Source organism: Cyanistes caeruleus, chromosome 6 (genome assembly GCF_971803275.1).
Source record: "Cyanistes caeruleus chromosome 6, bCyaCae1.hap1.1, whole genome shotgun sequence".
NCBI lineage: Eukaryota > Metazoa > Chordata > Aves > Passeriformes > Paridae > Cyanistes > Cyanistes caeruleus.
The window spans coordinates 13,490,762-13,499,591 of record NC_141706.1 but is presented as its reverse complement, the minus strand read 5'-3'; the positions used below and the strand labels follow the sequence as shown (position 1 = coordinate 13,499,591).

General features: G+C 52.2%; 1 long non-coding RNA gene across 1 annotated transcript; it reads right to left on the bottom strand.

Moving 5' to 3' along the window:
- Positions 1-2,200: 2,200 nt before the first annotated feature.
- On the bottom strand, positions 2,201-4,069 carry LOC147652458 (uncharacterized). The gene is made up of 3 exons (XR_015287885.1): positions 3,833-4,069; positions 3,553-3,681; positions 2,201-3,016 (listed from the first exon to the last, which is right to left on the bottom strand). It is a non-coding gene; the product is annotated as an uncharacterized LOC147652458 (long non-coding RNA).
- Between the last annotated feature and the right edge of the window lie 4,761 nt (positions 4,070-8,830).

The following is an 8,830-nucleotide window of genomic DNA, read 5'->3' as shown; positions in this document are numbered from 1 at the left end:
TCCTCCTCCTTCTCAGCCCGCTCCTTCTCCCCTCCTGAGCACCCCCAGCCCTCCTTCCTCCCCTCTCCTTGCCCCGGGCACCCAGCCTGAGCGCCCCCCATTCCCGCTCGGCCTTTGCCACCTGCACCTCCCTCTCGTGCTTCCCTCCCAAGGCCGAGCCCGCTTCTGTTCCTCTTTCCCGCTCTCCCTGCACTCTGTGCCCCTGCTGCCCTCCGCTCCTGCTCCCTTCTGCCTCCTTGTGCGCTGTCTCTCGGCCCTTTCCCTCCGTGTCCCCGTGTCCCCTTCTCCCCTTGGTCTCTGTTTGCCCTTGGCAGAGAAGCCGCGAGGTTCGGGGCGCCGGATAATAAAGCCCCGAGGGCCGGAGCCGGCGCCCCTGCTTTGAGTGCCCAAAAGGGGCCGGAGCCGCTGTGCGGGTCCCCCCAGCAGCTGCCAACACCGCCCTACACTGCCGGGGTTCCGGCTTTCCCTTCATCACACCGGGCCGGGGCTGGGGGGTCAGGGGGGCCCCTCCTCAGGAGGGGTCTGGGGTGGGGTAGCGAGGGTTGGGGGGCTGGGGGGGTTTGGGAAGGGCCCCCTCGTTAGGAGGGGGTCCCGGGTGGGGAGGGGGGGGATTTAGGGTGGGCCCCCTCCGGAGGAGGGGCCCCGGGGAGGGGCGGGGGGCGGGGCCTCTCCGGACGGGGGTGTCCCGGGTGGGAGGGGCTGGGGGTGTCCGCCCCCCTAAGCCCCTCCCGCCCCCGTCCCTCCCCTCTGCGCACCTGCCCGGCCCCGCCCGGCCCAACCCCGAACACCTGCGCCGGCCCCGCCCCGGCTCTTGGCCCGCTCCTGGCCCATCCCGTCCCGTTCCTGTCCCGCCCCGCGGGTGCCGCTGTCCCGGGGGCCTCGCTCGGGATCCCCGCTCGGCGCTGTGCGGGCCCCGGCCCGGCCCGGGCGCTCTCGGCGGGGCCGCTCCGAGCCCGGGGCGCTGCGGCGGGGCCGGGCCGGGAGCCGGAGGTTCGCGCCCGGGTCCCGCTCCGGCCGCTCGGGGCCCCGGGCACGGTCCCGCTCCGGCCGCGGGGAGCCGGGGCTCTGCCGGTGCCGAGGCGGCCCCCGGGGCCCCGAGCGGAGCCCGACGCGCCGGGCCGGGCTCTGCCCGTGGCCCCCAACGCGGGGTTCGGGCTCCGCTCCGAGCCCCAAACGCGGCTCCGCCGCCGGCCCCAGAGGCAGCTCCGAGTCGCCGGCTCTGAGCTCTCCGCGGGGCCAAAGGCGGCCCTTAGAGCTGAGAGGCTGCGACTGACGCTGCCCGAACGAGCCCGCTCTGAACACCGAAGCACCGCGGCTGGGATTTACTTCAAGCCCCCCGAACGCGAAGCTCTGTGAAGCCAAATCCCCAGAAGGCGGGACTCGGTCTCTGCCTCGAGCCCCTAAAATGCACAACTTGCTCTCTGTGAGCCCGGATGCTCGCTCTGAGGGACCGGGCTTTCACGTCCCCAAATCTCAGCTCGGTTCATCGCTGTCTGCACTTGGCCAGCGCAGCCTGGCTTTGAGAGTCAATCGGCGGCACTCGGGCTCTGGAGCCTGGACTCGCTCGCTCGGACCGAAACCCCGAAACCAGGGCTCAGTCTCTGTGCCTGAAGCCCAAATCCAGGCCGGACGTGAGCCCGCTGCTGTCAGAGTCCAAAACGCAGGATTCGGTCTCTGCTTTTAAGCTCTGAGCCTGAATTTTGAGCCCCTCAAACGCGGCACTCGCCGCCTTCTGTGAAGCCCCAAAGTGATGGGGTGAGTCTGGTTCTGAGCTCCCCAAACACAGCCAAGGGTCTGTGTGAGCCACAGCTGCAGGAGCGGGGCTCAGCTCCGAGCCCCCGAAGGCAGCGCCGGCTGTCTCTGGGAGCCGCAGCAGCCCTGAAGCCCGGCCGGCAGCTCCGCACCAGCAGCAGCATCGGGAGGGGAATCGGAGCCATTTCCCTGGCTCCTGAGGCAAAGCGTATGAAGCAGGAGGCTCTGAAAACCAATCAAAACTTGCTTCTGTACCGGTTTCAGCTGGGACTTCTCATTTCTTCTAATTTCAACTCGGTTATGATCATCAGCAGTGGCTTAGGATCGGCTTCTCTCTGCACTGCGCGGCTCCGGGGCTGTCCTTAGGCACAGGGAAACCCGTCCTGCTGCTTCCCGGGGAATCCGGGCTTGGCACATCCCAATAAAACACCATCGTCAAAGCCAGGAATGCCACACGAACTTTATTTGATAAAACACGATGAGAGAGAGCCCCGAGCCGCAGACCTGGGAGCAAACAAATCCCGTAGAGCAGTCAGCTCCCGGCTTCTCTGACAGCCAGGAGTGGCCCCGGCTGTGCAGCTGCCCCAGGGGCTTCTGATCAGGAGAAGATTAAAAAAAAAAAAAAGAAAAAAAAAAAAGAAAAAAAAAAAAGAAAAATTTACAAAAAGACAGGAAAGCACCGAGGTCACGTGAGCGAAGGGGGGGGGGGAAAAACCCACAGCAGAAAATAAATATTAAAAAAGGGGGAATGAAAGGGGGAAAAAACAGTCAAAAGGAAAAGAGAAAAATGAAAATAAAGAGCCTAAAATAATAAAGTAGGGGTGCAGAAGAAGCGAAATGCAGATTGAACCCTTCCATGCACACAACAGGCAGCTGGGCAGGGGGTAAAGCTGATGAAGCAGCAAAACTGACCCTCAAAGCACTCTCTAAATAACTAAAAGCCAAACCAGCAAACAAAAAGCCCCAACCAAATCCCCACCCAATCCCTGCTGGATGCAGGAGCCAGTCTGAGCTGCTGGAACCCGACCGAGACAGAAATCCTGCAGGGGCCCCTCCTGTGGCACTCGGCCCAGGTGGGAAAGCCCTGCCGAGCCCCCCGGGCCTTGGGCGAGTTCCCGGTGACCTTTGGGAGCAGAGAGTGGGGCAGGGGCTGGGAATGAGCTGCTGCCATGGAAGGGCTCCCGGTGTTCCAGGAGAAACCGCTCCTCTCTCGGCTCCCAGCTCTCCTTGCCTTCCATGTGCAGCGTCTGGAGCCGGTCTGCACCTGGGGGGAAAAGGTGTGCAGGGAGCTGGGCACACCTCGGGCACGGCCTTCAGCCCAGGGCTTGCATTTCCATCTCTCCCCAATCCACTCCTCAGAGCCAATTAGGTGCCTAAATAATTAGCAATTCTAACAGAGCTGACACACAATCCCCTGGAAGGGGCAGCCCCCAGTCTGGGACACCTGCTCTGGTTCTTTTCCGGCTGTTTCCCAAGGAAAATGCTGCCCTTTCTCATAGTGCCACAGATGCCCATTTTGAGGTGATGGAAATGAGAGACAACTCAGGGAAACAGGAAAGGCTTAAGGAACTTAAGGCTTCAGCTGCACCAGCAGCGATGGAGAAAACCTACAGCTCCTTCTTGTGTTTAGGGACCGGCCAGAGCAGCAGGAGAAGCTTGGTTTCTGTTCTGTACAGGGACAATTGTGTTGTAATCCCTTTGTGCTCGTCTTCAAGTGAATGTGTCACGTGGTGGTGCCAATCAATATTCAATGGAGGGAATAGCTCCTGCTCTTTTTCCCCTATTCAGTGCTGTCCTTACCTCAATCTGAAGTGCCGGTGCACACTGGAGGATGGAAGGATGCACACTCCAAGGATGAAAGCAGGACTCCTGAGGCAGATGGATGGCCCTGGTGCTCCAGGTCTGGGTGCACAGCACCCACGGCACTTGCTGAAAAAGATCCAGCTTTCCATTTGTCAAGCACTTTGTAAATGTTCTGCAGAGAGCTGTGGCTGTGCCTCCTCAAATATCTGGTTAATAACTACTGCGTTTTGGGGTTTTTTAAACTGTGTTTAACAGAGTTACCAACACACCTACCCACCTGTCCTCCTGCTCCTTCTTTTCCTTTTCAATGATTTTAAGCAGGTGACTTTTCCATCTCAGTATCAGGGTGACATCAGGATCTGCTTTGGCTGTTGTATTTAATGTGTTAGGAGTGACCTTCCACCTCCATCCAATTCCGTGGGATCTGCTTTCCCAGCAGGGCCATTTATGATCGCTTGTCTTGGATTTTATGTATTGCTTTCCATTGTCTATCTCAGACATTTCCATGCTTGCACTGAATAAAAAGTGACAAGAAGTGATGGAATGTGTTGTTAGAAACACTTTTGGCGATGCCTGATTGCAGAAATGTTACTTGATGAGCCACAGGCCGTCCTGGGGGGCACTTTGGGGTGAGGAGGGGACGGTGCCCAAGGTGTGTCATCTTTGGCTCTTCTTCTCAGCAAATGGAATGAGCCCCAATGTTTTGCATAAACCAAGTACTCAGTGAGACTCAGGGGACACCTGGTCCTGGCCCCTGTAGCTGTCAGGAGGCTGTAGCCAGGGAGAGATTTGTCTCTGCCCAAACAACAAGATTTTATAATCCCAGGGTGAAGGAAGCCTTGTCACTGCTCTCTGTTGCTCTTCAGCAGGACCACACAAGGCCAAACCAAACCTCAGTCCAAGGGAAAAGGACTAAGGAAGTGCAGAATCACCTTTTCTGCTTCAGGACAGCATCTGCAATAAACTGAATCAATAAGGGTTTTAACAATTTTGGGAGCTGTTGGCTGTAGGGTGTGTGAGAGCTCTGATTTCTGTGTTCATTTAGTTGTCTTCAGAGTTATAGAAAGACTGAAGCAATGACTGCTTCAAGATTGCTGGGTCTGCCTCATTTCTGCAAAAGACTATTAAGGTTGTGGGGCTTTTTTTAAATCTTCATTTTGTTTATGACAAACAGTGCAGCAGAAAACATTGGGTATTGAGGACATTTTCTGGGATGTTTCTGGAATTTGGTGGGGCTTTTCAAGAATTTTGTGGTATTTTGAAAAGATTTAGGGAATTTTGTGGTGTTTTTTCTTGAATTTTGTGGGAAACTGTGCTGATTTTATGGGGCGTTTCTGGAATTTGGTTGAGTTTTCAGAAGTGTTAGGGATTTTTGTGAGATTTTTGTGGGATGTTCTGGGAATTGGTGGAGATTTTGTGGGACATTCCTGTGAATTGGTAGGGTTTTGAAATGATTTAGGGAGTTTTGTGGGACTTCTCTGGAATTTTGTGTGTTTTTTCTGGAATTGTGTGGGATTCTGAGGAGACTTGAAGACTTTTGAGGAATTTTTCTTAGATTTTGTGGGAATTTGTGGAGATTCTGTGGGATTTTTCTGGAATTTGGTGGACCTTTTCAAGTATTTGTGTGGTTTTGAGGGGACTCAAAACACGGCCAAAATCCACAAAAATCCCACAGAATCTCCACAAATTCCCACAGAATACATGAAAAATCCCTGATAATTCATCAGTTCTCTACAAAATCTCACCAAATTCCAGAAAAGTCCCTCAAAGTTCCACAAACATCTCACAAAATCTCCTCAATATCCAACAAAATTCCAGGAAAAATCCCACCAAATTCCCTAAATCTTCTCAAAACACGACCAAATTCTAGAAAAATATCCCACCAAATGCGGAACGCTTCTTGCGCTTCCATTCTCAGAGCTCCTGAGTTAAGCACTCTGTGACTCTTGGCGAGAATACCAGCAGAAAGCATTTCCACTGCATCCGGCAGGGAGAAACTGTACCTGCAGAACACATTTGTCAGGAGCTTGCACCTGCAGCTTATGCACACACAGACATGCTGCACGTTCAAATGGCCAAGCTCATTCTGAAGCAACCTGAAAGCTGCTGTCAGAAGGCTGTGCTTCTTATCCGATCGAAGCAGCAGCACGCGCATTGGAGTTTGGCAAGCACTAAAGAGCTGCAGAAGAGCTTTGCTTAGCAAAATGGGCCAAGAAAAAGCATTTGCTTCATGGGTCTTTGTCGTCGCCTGGAAACAGGTAGCAGCATATGGAAGGGGGTTGTACACGTGGTTTCTTGCCTCGCTTCTCTGCACTTGCAGGGGCTCCCCCCGCCCACCCCGGGCTGAGCTCTGCGGCAGTGCTGCCGCATTGTGGGCACAGAGCGGTACTGCAGCTGTGCTCCGAGCCGGGCGGGGCCTGGCCGAGCGGGGCCGAGCAGGGGCGAGCCGAGCCGAAGCGGGCCAGAAAGAGCCGAGCCGAAGCGGGCCGGAAAGAGTCGAACCGAACTGAGCCGCGTCGGGCCTCCCCCCCGCCCCCCGCCGGAGCCGGCCGGGAGGACCGCGGCAGAGGCGTTAACTCCAATGCCTGCCGCCGCAGGCGCGGCCGCCACCCAGCTACGGAGCCGCTGAGTCTCGCCGCCATCGTCCTCGCCCCGGGAAAGGCGGCGGAAAATCGGGCGGAATGCTCGGAGTCGGTCGGCGTCGGCAGGTTTTTCGTTCAGGCATGTAAGTTAGACAGACGCGCTGAGAGCAGCGGGGGCCTTAATTGTGCCATAACAAAGATGGCCGCTCTGCCGGAAGTGGCTTCAGCCACAGCAAAGATGGCGGCGAGGAAGGGCGGAAGTTACGTCACGCCACGCAGAAGATGGCTGCCAGGTCGTGGCCGGCTTGTCCTTCCAAGGATGGCGGCCAAAAAGGCGGGAAAATGGAAGGACCCCGGGCAGTGGGTGCGTGAATTCGACTGCCTGACAAACACCCCGGCGTCGACGCCGCCCCGTCGCAATTTTCCGCGGCTGCTCCAGCCGTGCGGACACGGGCTGTGCGCTCGGCGGCACCGGGGCCGAGCGCGAGCCGGTCGGGCGCCGACAGGCAGCGGTGACGACGCCGCACTCTGCCGGGGTCCTTGACGCGGCCGCTTTTTCGGGCTTCTGGCACTCGCGACGACCCGTACCATGCTGCCACTCCTCTCACTCGGTTCCCCTATTTATTTAAAAGCTTGGCATTTAAATGAATAATATAGAAATTAAAATATACAAATCTATAATAAAGAAATGCATATAGGGTGATAGATAGGGAGATATATAGATAGGGAGATAGATAGATAGATAGATAGATAGATAGATAGATAGATAGATAGATAGATAGATAGATAGATAGATAAATCTTCCCATAAACACGACCAAATTCTAGAAAAATATCTCACCAAATCACCAAAAATTCCCACAAAATACATGAGAAATCCCTCAAGATCCCTAAATCGCCTCAATATCCCACAAAATCACACAAAAATCCCACAAAACCTCCACAAGTTTCCACAAAATCTAAGAAAAATTCCACAAAATTCTTCAAGTCTCCTCAAAACCACACAAAGTTCGTGAAAAGGCCCACCAAATTCCAGAAAAATCCCACAGAATCTCCACAAATTCCCACAAAATCTAAAACAAATTCCTCAAAATTCTTCAAGTCTCCTCAGAATCCCACACAATTCCAGAAAAAACACACAAAATTCCAGAGAAGTCCCACAAAACTCCCTAAATCATTTCAAAACCCTACCAATTCACAGGAATGTCCCACAAAATCTCCACCAATTCCCAGAACATCCCACAAAAATCCAAAAAAATCCCTAAATCTTCTGAAAACTCGACCAAATTCCTGAAACTCCCCATAAAATCAGCACAGTTTCCCACAAAATTCAAGAAAAAACACCACACAATTCCCTAAATCTTTTCAAAATACCACAAAATTCCTGAAAAGCCCCACCAAATTCCGAAGATTTTTCCTGGAATTTTATTGGATACTGGGGAGATTTTGTGGGATGTTTTTGGAACTTTGAGGGACTTTTTAGGAATTTGGTGAGATTCTGTAGAGAACTGACGAATTATCAGGGATTTGTCATGTATTCTGTGGGAATTTGTGGAGAATCTGTGGGATTTTACTGGAATTTGGTGGGCCTTTTCAAGGACTTTGTGTGGTTTTGAGGAGACTTGAAGACTTTTGAGGAATTTTTCTTAGATTTTGTGGAAACTTGTGGAGGTTTTGTGGGATTTTTGTGGAATTTTGTGGGATATTGAGGCGATTTAGGGATCTTGAGGGATTTTTCATGTATTTTGTGGGAATTTGTCGAGATTTGGTGGGATATTTTTCTAGAATTTGGTTGTGTTTTGAGAAGATTTAGGGAATTTTGTGTGATTTTTCTTGAATTTTGTGGGATATTGAGGAGATTTTGTGGGATGTTTGTGGAACTTTGAGGGACTTTTCTGGAATTTGGTGAGATTCTGTAGAGAACTGACAAATTATCAGGGATTTTTCATGTATTCTGTGGGAATTTGTGGAGATTTGGTGGGATTTTTGTGGATTTTGGCCGTGTTTTGAGAAGATTTAGGGAATTTTGTGTGATTTTTCTGGGATTTTGTTGGGTATTGAGGACATTTTGTGGGATGTTTCGGGAATTTGGTGGGGCTTTTCAAGAATTTTGTGGTATTTTGAAAAGATTTAGGGAATTTTGTGGTGTTTTTTCTTGAATTTTGTGGGAAACTGTGCTGATTTTATGGGGCGTTTCTGGAATTTGGTCGAGTTTTCAGAAGATTTAGGGATTTTTGTGGGATTTCTGTGGGATGTTCTGGGAATTGGTGGAGATTTTGTGGGACATTCCTGTGAATTGGTAGGGTTTTGAAATCATTTAGGGAGTTTTGTGGGACTTCTCTGGAATTTTGTGTGTTTTTTATGGAATTGTGTGGGATTCTGAGGAGACTTGAAGAATTTTGAGGAATTTGTTTTAGATTTTGTGGGAATTTGTGGAGAATCTGTGGGATTTTACTGGAATTTGGTGGGCCTTTTCAAGGACTTTGTGTGGTTTGGAGGAGACTTGAAGACTTTTGAGGAATTTTTCTTAGATTTTGTGGAAACTTGTGGAGGTTTTGTGGGATTTTTGTGGAATTTTGTGGGATATTGAGGCGATTTAGGGATCTTGAGGGATTTTTCATGTATTTTGTGGGAATTTGTGGAGATTTGGTGGGATATTTTTCTAGAATTTGGTCGTGTTTTGAGAAGATTTAG